General features: G+C 41.6%; 1 protein-coding gene across 1 annotated transcript in view; it reads right to left on the minus strand.

Moving 5' to 3' along the window:
• LOC129776282 (zwei Ig domain protein zig-8-like) overlaps positions 1 to 14,533 on the minus strand; it is a 78,950-nt gene extending 64,417 nt beyond the window's left edge. The window contains exon 1 of the mRNA XM_055781830.1: positions 13,813 to 14,533. The gene's annotated coding sequence lies outside the window, so the exon portion shown is untranslated. The remainder of the gene's footprint in view (positions 1 to 13,812) is intronic.
• Positions 14,534 to 15,307: the final 774 nt, after the last annotated feature.

Consider the following 15,307-nt stretch of genomic DNA (forward strand, 5'->3'; position numbering starts at 1 on the left):
TCTGCATGAATCTTTTCACTGTTGGTCGAGCATTTTCAGACACTTTTGATGCTTGGTCGAAGAAAATCCGTTCTCGATTGCCTGCGTTGCTCTTTCAAGCTCCTCCTTCTTCTAACGTTGTCTGTCCATCCTCTTTTTGTAATTCAGAGGCATCTGGAATCAATTAGACCAAAAAAAAGTATCAAACCTGAAGGACCAATTCACCCCACAGAAACGTGTCCATGTCACCCCACACAACACGCAAAAATTAAAATGCAATTAATTTCATTTTTTTTTTCTAATTCATTTATTTTTACAGGCTCAGTTACATAAGTTTAAAGGAGCCGAATTCTTAAATATGTTTTTAAAACTATATATATACAAACAATTTTCTTAAATCTATGGTTAGTAATGTGGGAAACCGATTACTCGCGGTGGACTCGAGTTTAGAAGGGTGACATAATTTTTCAGGAAAAGGATGGGATATAAGGAAATTATTACAATGTTGATAATCACACACACTCAATTCTTAAATCTATTCGTATATCTATTGTGTATTTAAATTTCAACTTGTTCTCCTGATTAAAGCAAGGGGACCAATTACTCGTAAAGGAAGAAAAGCAGGGTATAAGGATATAAGGATAATCACACACGAACATCGATAGCTTTAAGGAAATCATATATTTGGGACATGTAATCAAGGTCTAACCGAGCCAACACATCTCTCACTGGCACATTGGGCTGCCTTCCTCTAGCCCGAAGGTAGTTCTCTAAATTCGATCTGGCAACAAGATACACCTCACACGACCAAACAACGTGTTCGATGTCGTGGTAACCTTGGCCACAAATGCAGAGATTGCTACCGGCCAGATTGAAACGAAAGAGTAACGCGTCTAACGAACAGTGATTGGACATGAGTCGGGAGAAGGTGCGAATAAAGTCCCGACTCAAGTCCAGACTTTTGAACCATGGTTTGAGGCTAACCTTAGGGTTAATCGAGTGAAACCACCGGCCCAATTCATCTTCGTTCCACTTACGTTGCCAGTTTGCGATGGTATTTTTACGGACTAAAGAATAAAATTCATTGAAGGCGATTTGACGCTGATAAATATCGCCTTCAATTGCACCTACCTTTGCTAATGAGTCAGCCCTCTCGTTACCCGGGATTGAGCAATGTGAAGGGACCCAGACAAAGGTAAGGACATAACAGCGTCTGGATAAAGCACTCAAAATTTCTCGTATTCTCTCAAGGAAGTACGGCGAGTGCTTTTCCGGCCTCACTGAACGGATAGCTTCGACAGAGCTAAGACTATCCGTTACAATGTAATAGTATTCAACAGGTCGTGAGGCGACGCTGTCCAGCGCCCAGTGTATTGCTGCCAATTCAGCAATATACACTGAGCAAGGATTCTGAAGACTGTGGGAGGTGCTAAAAAGTTCGTTGAACACTCCAAATCCTGTGGACTCGTTTATAGTGGACTCATCAGTAAAGTACATATTATCACAATTGATACGCCCATACTTTGCATTGAAGATCGTAGGAACGATCCCCGATAGAAGATGATCTGGAATATCATGGATTTTCTCCTTCATGAACAGATCAAAATGCACAGAGGAATTGATTTAGTCAGAAAAAACATACACGGTTGGAAATATACGAAGAAGGATCAACCTGCATGGTGATGAATTAATGATATGAGCTCATGAATCCAGAATGAAAATTTAGCTCGATAAGCTGCTCAAAATTTCCGATCACCAATGACCTTACACCGGATGAGGAACCGAAGAGATAATAAATTGAAGCGATCTTTAAGTGGGAGTAGGCCTGCCAAAACCTCGAGACTCATGGTATGCGTTGAGGGCATACATCCCAACGCAATACGGAGACAAAGATACTGAATTCGCTCGAGTTTAATGAGGTGTGTTTTGGCAGCTGATTGACAACAGAAACTGCCATACTCCATCACTGAGAGAATAGTTGTTCGATACAACATTATAAGATCTTCGGGATGGGCTCCCCACCAGGTGCCGGTAATTGTACGGAGAAAGTTTATTCTTTGTTGACATTTTTTACTCAGATACCTAATATGGACCCCCCAAGTACATTTGGAGTCGAACATAGCATGAGTGATCGGTTTACCCAAAAGTTGAAGCTTTGGTTTTGCTGGTCTATGCTTCCTAGAAAAAAACAACCATCTCTGTTTTCTCCGTGGAGAATTCGATCCCTAGCCCAATGGCCCAGGTTGAAAAATTGTTCAAAGTATCTTGTAAGGGTCTTTGCAGGTCGGATTCGTTTGATCCTATGACAGACACCACTCCATCATCTGCAAGTTGTCTTAGGCTGCAATTTTGTGTAAGGCAATTGTCGATGTCGCTTACATAGAAGTTGTACAAAAGGGGGCTTAAACATGAGCCCTGGGGGAGGCCCATGTAAGAGACCCGACTTACTGCCGAATCTCCGTGAGAAAAGTTCAAATGTTTCTCACAAAGCAAGTTATATAACATATTATTCAATAGAGGCGGCAGACCCCTAGAGTGTAATTTGTCCGACAAAACCTCTATTAAAACAGAATCGAAGGCCCCCTTTATGTCCAAGAATACTGAAGCCATTTGTTTTTTTTTCGGCGTAAGCCATTTGAATTTCTGAAGAAAGCAACGCAAGACAATCATTCGTCCCCTTGCCCCTGCGGAACCCATATTGTGTATCTGAGAGTAAGCCATTCGTTTCAACCCATCGATCAAGGCGAAACAAGATCATTTTCTCCAACAATTTCCGTATACAAGACAGCATTGCTATTGGGCGGTACGAATTGAAGTCGGACGCGGGTTTCCCGGGTTTTTGAATAGCTATAACTCGTACTTGTCTCCAATCATCTGGAACAATATTATGCTCCAGAAACCGATTGAATAAATTCAACAAGCGATGTTTCGCCACATCAGGGAGGTTTTTCAGCAAGAAGAACTTAATTCTATCCGATCCCGGAGCAGAATTGTTACATGAAAAGAGAGCAAGAGAGAATTCTACCATCGAAAACTCGGAATCAAGATCGCATCTATCTTGTGGTATATCTCGAACATTTTTTTGCACGGTAGCGGAATCGGGACACACCTTCTGTGCAAAATTAAAAATCAATCGATGTGACTATTCTTCGCTTTCATTTGTTTTTTCATTGACGTTTCTCGTGACAAACCTTCCACGAAATTTCGCCAATAAGCACGTTTTTTTCCCTTTGATCAAATTTTTGAACTGATTCTCAAGGGCTAAACACATTTGAAATGTTTCAGGGGTTCCACGTTTCCCAAAATCTTTAAATGCAATCGATTTATCCCGATAAAGCTTGGAACATTGGCTATCCCACCATGGATTGGGAGGCCTTCGACGAATAGTGGAACCTGGGATGGGTTTCGTTTGAGCGCGAACCGCTGTCATAGATCAAACGAGAAAGGAAGTTATACTCCTCCAATGGAGGTAAGCCATCTCTGGAATTGATGGCTAGATCAATTGCGTTCGCATATTTTTTCCAGTCAATGTGTCTTGTGAGGTCATATGCCATGTTTATTGATTCACAAAAATTCGACCCAATGGTGATGGAAATCTTGATTGGCAAGTGATCACTACCGTTGGGGTCCTGGATTACATTCCACTTGCAATCTAACGATAGTGAATTCGAGCAAAGCGAGAGGTCAAGAGCACTTGGGTTAGCAGGAGGTTTAGGTACACGTGTTGTTTCCTCAGTATTCAAAACGGTCATATTGAAGCTGTTACAAAGGTCATATATCAACAATGAACGATTGTCGTCGTACTGTTCCCCCCAGGCAGTTCCGTGAGAGTTGAAGTCTCCCAAGATCAATCGTGGCTCAGGAAGGAGTGAGCACATGTCATCAAGTTGTTTGCGGCTAACCGCAGCTCTCGGAGGCCAATGCAAGCTAACAATACAGAGGTCTTTGCCTCTGATGTTTGCATGACAAGCAACAGCTTCGATCCCTCCAATAGGTGGAAGGTCAATTCGAAAAAATGAGTGGCACTTATTGATCCCCAATAGCACCCCTCCGTATCTGTCATCACGATCCAAGCGTATAATATTGAAATCGTGGAAAGAGAGATCATCTCGCGAAGAAAGCCAAGCTTCGGACAGAGCAAAAACATTAAATTGAAGTTATGAATTAAAAATTTGAATGTATCCAATTTAGGGATAAGACTACGACAATTCCACTGTAAAACAGTGATATCTTCGACCTTTCTATTTAAATTAGACATCAAGAGAGATAACCATTGCCAGGAGGGGCCATGTTTGCATCAATTGTTGCAAAATTGTCTTTAATACTAGAAGCATTGCTGTGACAATGGTTCTGATGGAGTCGGAAACATTAAAACACGTGAATATTTGGTCCACAAGGTCAGACAACTTTGTGAATCCCGATTGGGAAGTTGAACTGAGCGGAAAAACAGAGACATTTGGGGTTTTTGATGTCCCCTCGAGTGCTGGGTCGTTCGAAGGTGAACTATTCCCACGGAAGCCAGGAGGAACCTGATTTTGCTTGTCCGCTGCACTCGATTTTTTAGGCAAGCTTACAGGGGGTATCAACGGGGGGACTTGTTCTTGAGCTTTGGGAGTGGTCACATTCTTGCGCCGGGGATTTCCTTTGGAAATCAACGGTGTGTCCCCGCTAGCTGTGTCCGCTTCCATTTCATCAACTGGCAACGTGGAAAAGGTATTGTGTGTTGAGATTGGTTGTTATTGTTGTTGGGTCAGTGGAGAAGCGCCTTTAAAATTTCCGCAAATGTGCGTTTCAAGCGTTCCTTTAAAGAGCGCTTCTGTTTCTCCCAGCGACTCTTGTAAGTTTCACAAGCTGAGAGTACGTTTGGAGTTCCCCCGCAATATGGACATTTATGCTCAGTCGCACTGCAGGATTCCCCCACATGTTGCTCTCCGCAAGTTGCACAGCGCTCCTTGTTGGCACAATAATCTAAAGTGTGACCAACTGACTTGCATTTTTGCCAAGTCATGGGCTTTGGCACAAAGAGTCGCACCGGTAGTCTCAATTTGTCCACCATAACGTAGTCAGGGAGAGCGGAACCAGCAAAAGTTACTCGAAACGAGTCGGACCTAGTTGGCGACAGTCCAAGATCTCGTTCTTGAACTTTCCATTTCCTTTTTTAATAAATTCACACATCAGACCCGTTTCTGTAATCACTCTCGCAATTTCTACGTTATGGCAGGGCACGTATGCGCGATATTCTAAAATGAACCGCTTGTCGACAACAATAGCGTTAGCTTGCTTCCGATCAGCCACGACATCACGCAGTTTGTTGTTTGAACCTTGGAAATTTCGACCACGGAGGAATAATTTTTGACGTTGGACTACGTCTTTCGTTTCTATACCGGGGAGTAAAATCAAAGTTTCGAAAACGAAAGCGTTACGCCGGAGACCGAGATTTTGAGCGTTAATAGCTCCTAAACAACTGAACGAAATGGTATTATAAACACTTCATTCGAAAGATAAAATGTCTACGCGTTATATACTTGTTACTTTTTGATCCAAAAACTTTTTTCAATAGCCTTAAAATTGTTTTCAAAACAGGAAGTGGGTTATATCTATGGTATAACCGCAAGGGTGACGTAGGACTATCGTTGATTTAGAGATCATTTGTTTGAAGTTGAATCTGAATTCATTCTGAATGAATGAATATTTGGGGGACTTCGAAAACGAGAGTGTTACGTTGGATGCACAAGGTTTTATGCATCCAATATTGGATACGGAAATATTCTACTGATGGGGAAGAATAATCTTCAGAATCTATTCTGTTAATTGCGATTGATCGAAAAATCACAAAACCAAATGTATTTGGTCACAGTGTTACATGGATAGAAAACATTCAAATTAACTCTTTCACATGAATGTATTTTTAAATTCCAAGAGGAATTGGCAGATTACTTTCAGTAACGATTAGATATGTCCACATTTTCCTCGATACTGGAAGCCCACCAGTGGTTAATGCTAACTCGATAACCATCTGTTAATAGCACTGGATTGAAACATATTTGGTCACAGTGTTACATGCATAGAAAACATTCAAATAAACTCTTTCACATGAATGTATTTTTAAATTCCCAGAGGAACTGGCAGATTATTTTCCGGATCTTTCTCGATGCTTAATGGCATCCAAACGGAAAGAATTCCGCGCGTGTATGTGTGTGTGTGTGTGTGTGTAGCGGCTGCTTCGAGATCTTCCCGGGGAACAGTTTGTGGCATCACTCTCCTCCTGATGGATTCCCTTCTGGGCTAAGGTGCACAAACAGGCTCTTGGTGACACCGTTCATTCGCGCTTTCATGATAAACGAAGAGCTTCACCACAACAGCGACAACATGCTCCAATCGCTATTCAATTAGAACTGAGTGGATTTCCGAGCGGCGCTCGCTTATATACCGATTGGTGATTTCAATAGCCTGTTTTGAAAGCAATTTTAAGACTATTGAAACAAGTTTTTGGATCAGAAAGTAACAAGTATTGAGCGCGTAGACATTTTATCTATCGAAAGAAGTGTTTATCATACCATTTCGTTCAGTTGTTTAGGAGCTATTAACGCTCAAAATCTCGGTCTCCGGCGTAACGCTTTCGTTTTCGAAACTTTGATTTTACACCCTGGTATAGAAATGAAAGACGTAGTCCTACGTCAAAACAGGCTATTGAAATCACCAATCGGTATATAGGCGAGCGCCGCTCGGAAATCCACTCATTTATAATTGAACAGCGATTGAGGTATCATCGCAGGAATGAATGGATGTTTCTCTAACACAGACTTCAAAACCATAGACCCAAGGGAAATCGGCATTTCAAAATAGATACAAGCAGCGGGTACTTTAGTACTCGTTTGCGTTTTTGCAAATCGGAATGTTTCCCTAACACAGACTTCAAAACCATGGAGCCGGGTGAAATTGGCATTGCAAATGAGATGCAAAGCTGCGAGTGCTTTTGTACTCGCTTGCGTTTTTGCAAACCGGAATGTGTTTCCTAACACAGATTCCGAAACCAATCAATTGGGAAAATCGGCATTCCAGATCTCGGCAGTACTTTTTATACCCTCATGCACTTTTACACTCCGGAATGCGTTTTGCTAACACGGTCTACAAAAGCGGGTACAAATGCAACGCTTTGGCTCGGTTATTCAAGACTGCATGCCCCTTCATGTCGCCAGCTCACTGAATTTCTACGCATACCGTTTGAAGATTAAGCAAAATGTTGATCACTATTTGCTGCAATAACCACTACCATAATGCATGAATTGACCTAAATTGGGATTTGTTTGCAATTGAATTCGTAAATTCTTTCAATCATTCACTAGTACCCAATGAGGAGCATTCGAAGTGCGATTATTGCTAATTGAAAAAACTGAGCCAACGGCAGTCCTACGTCAACCTTGCGGTTATATCATAGGTATAACCCATCAATTGTTTTTGTCAGATCTTTCATGATCTGAATGACATTCAGAGATTTTCCTTTAGGTTTAGGTCGGAAGAAAACCACCCATGGGCCAGTTCCAGTTGCATTTTCTGGATATACCTTGACACGGGATGGAGACACAACAGGAGAGGAAGGCGGGGTTGATTGTTAAGCGGGAACTGAAACAGCAGGGTTGGGAGGCGTGATCGGGAGTTCAGCGGGAGCGGGAGGGGCAGCGAGAACGGAAGCGAGAGGAGGAACGGGAGCAGGAGATTGAGGGAGTGAGAGGAAAAAACTTCTTCTGAAGGGGGAACGCATTTAAGCGACTTCCCACCTCCCGTAGATGTGGAGGGGCAGACAGTGGATTCAATCTCCATGTCAATGGATTCTTCGCATTCTGCCATATAAAGTGGCAGATGTACAATTTTTCAGTGATTTTTCAATCTATTTTCTGATTATTTTTTAAACTAATAACCTTAATCTAATAAAAAATATACTTATATCGCACACCTGGCGGTTGAATTGGAACGGTTCCCAGCGAACCGCGTGTCGATCGTACAGCACAGCTGCAACGGTGTATGGCTCCACAGTGCGATGATGATTTCGATGACGATGATATGGCGATAAACACGCCAGCACACAGCGCCCGCGGTGCAGGCCTTCTTCCTTCCGCTTTGTTTGCTTCACACTCTTGCAGTCCAAAACTCCCGTTATGGTGAAACAATTATTTCACCAGCAACGAAAGTAACGGTATCACAACGGTATCACTAGACGGGAAAAAATACACCCGGCGGCTTCGATTTCACGAAGACGAATGAATTTTAAGACATTTGGCATCAACAATTTTTTTTTCAAAAACCCCGATTTCCTTTACTCCCCCTTGGGTGATTTTCCGATTTTCATAAAACTCAAACTTTGACCGCTTTGCGCCGCTCTCCCTTAAGTCCGATTGAACTGAAATTCAGCATAGGGTGTTTTTTCGAGGTTGTGAACATTTTATATGGGGTAACTCTTCTAAATTTTTGGGTAGAATTTTTTCCCATACATTCATTGGCACCATAATCTACATATATACAATAGAGAGATAGATGTCTGTCTGTCTTTCCGTCTTTCTGTCTTTCTGTCTTTCTGTCTTTCTGTCTTTCTGTCTTTCTGTCTTTCTATCTTTCTGTCTTTCTGTCTTTCTGTCTTTCTGTCTTTCTGTCTTTCTGTCTTTCTGTCTTTCTGTCTTTCTGTCTTTCTGTCTTTCTGTCTTTCTGTCTTTCTGTCTTTCTGTCTTTCTGTCTTTCTGTCTTTCTGTCTTTCTGTCTTTCTGTCTTTCTGTCTTTCTGTCTTTCTGTCTTTCTGTCTTTCTGTCTTTCTGTCTTTCTGTCTTTCTGTCTTTCTGTCTTTCTGTCTTTCTGTCTTTCTGTCTTTCTGTCTTTCTGTCTTTCTGTCTTTCTGTCTTTCTGTCTTTCTGTCTTTCTGTCTTTCTGTCTTTCTGTCTTTCTGTCTTTCTGTCTTTCTGTCTGTCTGATTCTTATGGACTCGGAAACTACTGAACCGATCGACATGAAAATTGGTATGTAGTAGTTTTTTGAGGTTTGGGAAGATTCTTATGATAGTTCGAGATCCCTCCCCTTCCTTGTCCGATTTAGGGCTGTCTTTATTCTATCATATTTTCTATTAACCCTTTCGTCGCCCCGTCACCCAGATATGGGTGACACTTTCCTCGTTCAAATTGAACAGAAGGAATTTGATAGAATAGGTACCTAAATGTAACTATAGGATATAAAGAAAAATAATAAAATCATAACCATAATATTATACTGTTCATACTATACTTTTTATTAATTTATAGTACGGATGGTTTGTACTACAGTTTTTTTTTTGCAAAATCCCTATAATATGACTTTGGCATATGTTATTGTTATCAATTCGTCTTCAATTGAAAACAAACATTGCTAGATCATGTGAAGTTATCTACAAACTAAGTTTGATCTTCATTTAATAATTTATTCGCAAGTTGGGCCCTGCAAGAACCTCAAAAACGTCGCGTTGGGCGTCGAACGTGTTAAACACTTATTCTATGTAACGGAGAAACATGTTACTTGCAAGTGGTAGAGAAATCTTGAACGAGAATTTTGCCTGAAAATAATCTGATATTATAATGACGAGTTCTGGTAGAAGTACTACGAATTTTATAGTAAAAGGTAATTTTAGAGGGTAGATTAGAAAAACAATCAATGCACAGTTCTGCGAACGAACGCTTAGTAAAAAAACGTGAATGTGATAACGAAAAATACATTTTGGGCGGGACAAAGTTTGACGGGTCAGCTAGTAAATAAATAAATTTATACGATTGATTCCTTTTCTGACCGAGGTGTGGGTGTGCAAATCGACTCTTCCGCCCCGGGTGCGAAAGCTTCACTCGACCCCACTGAGCTTTTACTATTACTTTTTCCAAAACTTACCGACAAATTCACACATTTTGAACATATGTGGGAATGTGTATGCATATGTGTGAATACCAAATTAAAAAAGGTGATGGGTCTGAGCCTAGGGGCACGGACGGAATCTTGACACAGGACTGTGGCTGTGTGTAGTAATTGCCTTTAAATTGAGTTTTTATTGTTCAAAATCTGTAATGTGTTCTCTTTTGATACATCAAATGAGTGCCCTGAAAAAACCGCATCCTGTATGTACTTGTATCCTTTAAACGGATTAGATGACATAACGTGGTAGAATCCGGTACCACATTCTGTTCAAAAATGTACACAAATATACCATTAAAGCCATTACTACCCTTTTCTTCTGTTTATTCAATCAAGCAGAAGAAGACAAAGGGTCATCATGTACCATTTTTAAACACAAGTCTAAATAGTTAAGACCTACATATATATAAACCTGAGTCAAATCAATCTATGACTACAAAAATATACTATAGATAAAAATAGCATTATCTCTTTCGCTTTCACGTTGTCCGGAACATTATCTGTAATATCTTTATAGCCCGGTAAGATCGCGACTACTCAAGCTATCATAATCTGATTTACGTGGGTATACCCTTTCGATCTTATAAATCAGCAGCCATTTGAATTCACTTATTGCTTTTTTACATAACCAAACAACATACTCGATATTATGACATCCTGGACCACAATTACATAAATTGTTAGTAGCAAGATCTACACGATAAGAATGTGAATTGACCACGAATTGATTGGGCATACCATACAGTAACTGATAAATGCCTATTATCGGTAAATGGAGAATAACTCATTATACGCATCAACTCACATTGTGAGCTAACGCCCGAATCTAGACAAACATATTGCTCTATGCGTCGGGGAGGAAAGCAAGTGGTTAGTGCAATCGAAAGAAAACATATCCATTTAAATCGTCAAATTGTTAAGTTTTTTGACTATATTCACTGTTCATGTTTTAAGCAAAAAATACTGGATAAATTTCCTGTATAATGATATATAACACAACATATGTCGCAATAACCATTTTGAGTAATATGCGTTTGAAAACTCTTAATAAATCGTTACATTTTTCGCCAATCAAAGACATAGGGCCTGATTCTCGAATACACTTCACGCTGGAAACGAAATGAACGGCACGCCATTGAACTACGTTTTACGAGTTAGCGAAGTGTCGAAGATAATAATGAGTTTTCAGGCAGAATGAGAACTTTTCAAATAAAAAATCATTAATGAAAATTAACTTCTTCGTATCAAACTGGTATTCAATGTAAGTGGAAAACTTTGTTTCCTTCATGTGATAGAATAATTTCATACAAAAATTTTATCTGAAGATAATTTGATATTAGGCTGTCAAAAAAGTCCTGCGGTAATTCCGCGAGGTGTCGTTGTAAGCGCGTAGTTCTAGTTGCATTCATTGTATCGAGTCATACTATAGCTTGTTGGAAAGGTATTTTTGCGCGCTATAATATAGTCCTTGACAGTGTTTTGTTTGATTAAGTCGTTCGTGAGTTATAGTGTCGCAAATATGGAGCAAAATAAAGAGAAAATCCGACATATTTTACAGTACTACTTTAAAAAAGGCAAAAATGCATCTCAAGCTGCCAATAAAATTTGTGCAGTTTATGGACCCGATACAGTTTCCATTTCCACCGCACAACGATGGTTTCAACGTTTTCGTTCTGGTGTAGAGGTCATCGAAGATGCGCCACGCTCCGGAAGGCCTGTCGTCGAAAATTGCGACAAAATCGCTGAATTAGCCGAGAAAGTCCGGCATAGTAGCAGCCGTAGCATCGGCCAAGAGCTGGGTATAAGTCATAAAACCGTTATTAACCATTTGAAGAAGCTTGGATTCACAAAGAAGCTCGATGTATGGGTGCCACACACGTTGACGCAAAAAAACATCTTTGACCGTATCGACGCATGTGAATCGCTGCTGAATCGCAACAAAATCGACCCGTTTCTGAAGCGGATGGTGACTGGCGATGAAAAGTGGGTCACTTACGACAACGTGAAGCGCAAACGGTCGTGGTCGAAGCCCGCTGAAGCGGCTCAGACGGTGGCCAAGCCCTCATTGACGGCCAGGAAGGTTCTGCTGTGTGTTTGGTGGGATTGTCACGGAAAAATCTATTATGAGCTGCTTCCCTATGGCCAAACGCTCAATTCGGACCTGTACTGCCAACAACTGGACCGCTTGAAGGTAGCACTCATGAAGAAGAGGTCATCTTTGATAAACAGAGGCCGCATTGTCTTCCATCAGGACAACGCCAGGCCACACACTTCTTTGGTGACGCGCCAGAAGCTCCGGGAGCTCGGATGGGAGGTTTTTTTGCATCCGCCGTATAGTCCGGACCTTGCACCAAGTGACTACCACCTGTTTTTGTCCATGGCGAACGAGCTAGGTAGTCAGAAGTTAGCCACAAAAGAGGCCTGTGAAAATTGGCTATCCGAGTTTTTTGCCAATAAGGAAGCGAGCTTCTATAACAGGGGTATTATGAAGTTGGCATCTCGTTGAGAACAAGTCATCGAACAAAACGGCGCATATTTGACTTAAAACAGATGATTGTAACTAATTTTATGAACAAATGAAAATTCAAAAAAAATACCGCAGGTCTTTTTTGACAGCCTAATATTATAATGATTAGTTTAGTGGGAAACTAATCTCGTATCCAGATGTCGACACCGTACCGTTGTCATCGCGGATACGTTTCATTTCGTTTCCACCGTGAAGTGTATTCGAAGTGTATTCGAGAATCAGGCCCAAAGTCCTATGTCAAAATATTTTTTTTATATAATTAAGTCCAAAATTGTATATAATCGAATCACATATAATCGTATATATCTGTATATAATCGAGTCCGACCTGTATTCTATTTATGTTATGCATGTATCGATGTTTGAGTTCACGGGGGGTAAACGAAATCAAGTTTTTGTTTCACTTTATATGGACGTTAAAATAAGATTGTGTACGCGGGTAACGAGAGTTATGATGGAGCAGTAGTGGTGAGATGAAGTCAGGTTGAATAAAAATGCAGATTTGTATTCATTCGTCACGTCAATTACAATAACCATTTGCTAGAGCAGTTCATCAGTCATCCTCGCTTTTAACGCTCGTCAATTCATTTCTAGTCAATTCAAGTCATGTCGACGGCGAGTGCCGAAGTAGTCCTAGTCAAAGCGTATCGACTGAGAGTAGAGTCGATTTTCATGTTTCGTCTTCGAAAATGTTGGACCCTGCTTGGGAGTAAGTTTTAGCGATAATTGTGGAACCGTAACTTATTCAGTTGTAGACTCCACTTTGCTTCAATCTTTTTGATTTGGAATACGCTGTTGTTTAGAAAAGGGGCCAAATGTAATCTGTCCAATTCCGACGGTATGAAACCAGCAGGACATTAAATATGGTGCAAGAAGCTACATTGTTTGAGAATGCTTCTCTGTACAAGATGTTTTTTCTGTACATCGTGTTGATAGAATAATGATCGACAAAACGGCCTCAAACATCAAGTTGGTTATTCAACTTATATTCAACACTGTAAGCATACGACGTGTTTTTTCTAATGAAATTGGGTATTGCATATTGGAAAATCGATATTGCATTCTACTTAATCGATTGTCATCTATATCTCTAAACGAATCATTTAATTCTAAAATAAACGGTTCTGGTGAATTTTGAACTCGAAGTATAGCGTACCCAAAATGTCAATGAAACGTTTCCTAAAAATGAAACCCAAAGCCGGAACACATACGGTTTCCACGAAGGTCTTGCTTCCACAAACAGAGAACGGTCCCTTGGGCTAAATATTCAGCCACAACAAAACCCCGAATCGATCCGTATCGTATTGCAACAATCTTCCCTTTTTTTGTGAACGTCTGTCATAACACCCACCAACTAATCACAATATTTTTATCATCATCTCCACTCACCTTCATCATTTCCTTCTTCGCCGCTGCGCCCAGTAAAGTTCATCCAATGACTATTAAATCCTTTTCCAACTACTCGTTCCTTTTGCGGTGCGGCGTTCCTTCGATGCCGAACAAGCAAAACATTGTTGTCAGAAACACTTCCACCAGAAATTTGTCACCTCTCCGCTGCAGCGGGACCCTTCCTGGAAGGTATCGATTTCAACTTCCCTAACAAAAAAAATAAAACACCACCCACACGCACACCCTTTAGCTTCGTAACACTTTTGCCCTCTTTTTTTGCACGTTATAGCTTCGGCTCACACCCGTTTTTGATCTTTTCACTGTCACATGGCGCTTGGAAGCGTAAATCTCTTCGTCACTTCTGCACCGGCGGAACTTGCACAGTTCTCCAGATACGTCTATGCCACCCTTCTTACTGCAACCGTACCATGGCCATCGAAGAAATCATCCCCGAGATGATGAACTCCCCCCGAACCACACACAACAGCTTTTCCTGTGCCCTCTCGGGGGACATTCCTCTGCAAAAGGGAAAGCACACACAGCCGCACACGCACACGACCTACGGAACGCTTTTTTCGCACACCCGCACCGTTCGACACAGCTGGCTTTGACTGGGCCATGCGAGGCTCGACACTGAACCAAGGAGCATCGGCTCGCAGCAACAATCCCTCCGCATCCAGGCAGACCAGTAGACTGGTAGGCAGCCAGTAACGCTACCAAACCACCCTGAACCGGAGCGCGAGAGGAACTCCGAGAACCATCGTGGAGGGATTCGAAAGATAGAGAAAAGCGTTAAACGTCAAACTTCGGCCGCAATTGCCGAAGCGGGCCAACAGCCAGCGTAACGCTCCGTAACGCACATCCTGTTCGCCAGAGTGATGGCGCACATGCGCACAGCGAACCGTCTTCCACACTTCCTGCGAAAGCTCTGAAACGGAGTTTTTTGGATTGCGTCTTGTTTTTGTTTTTGTTTTTCTACACAAAACAACGCATAAACACAGCGCGATGTCACATTTCGGGCGGATGTCAGATATTTCGGAACCATTCCCGGAACCAAAACCACCAGCGGATTGACGCGGAGCGGTGCGAATAGCAAAAAATGGCGGAAATATTTTATTGCTTTTCGGTTGACCTCTCCGGCATACCGCTTCCAACCCCCGCCAGTGTGCATGCAACGTGTTCTATGCTCGAATACACATAATACCGATGAGAAGCGGTGGGAATCCAGAGCGAGGGAAGAATAGATGCGAGTTTCGACCTCACCAAGAGGGATGCTGTTGAGGGTAGGCAAAAGTTTGCAGACTGCAAAATGCGTTAGCGCTTTTGGGGTGTGGAGTGCAGGTTTGGGGTGTTGTTATGCTCGTGGGAAAATGCCTGCCGATGAGATGTTTTCGAAGCGGTTAGGGAAGTGGCTGTGTGGAGCGCGAAGGAGAGTGAGGTTGCGATGTTCTAATGGATTCCAATTATTTGCAAATGGTTGCTATTAACTTTTACT

The sequence above is a fragment of the Toxorhynchites rutilus genome, chromosome 3 (genome assembly GCF_029784135.1).
Source record: "Toxorhynchites rutilus septentrionalis strain SRP chromosome 3, ASM2978413v1, whole genome shotgun sequence".
Lineage (NCBI taxonomy): Eukaryota > Metazoa > Arthropoda > Insecta > Diptera > Culicidae > Toxorhynchites > Toxorhynchites rutilus.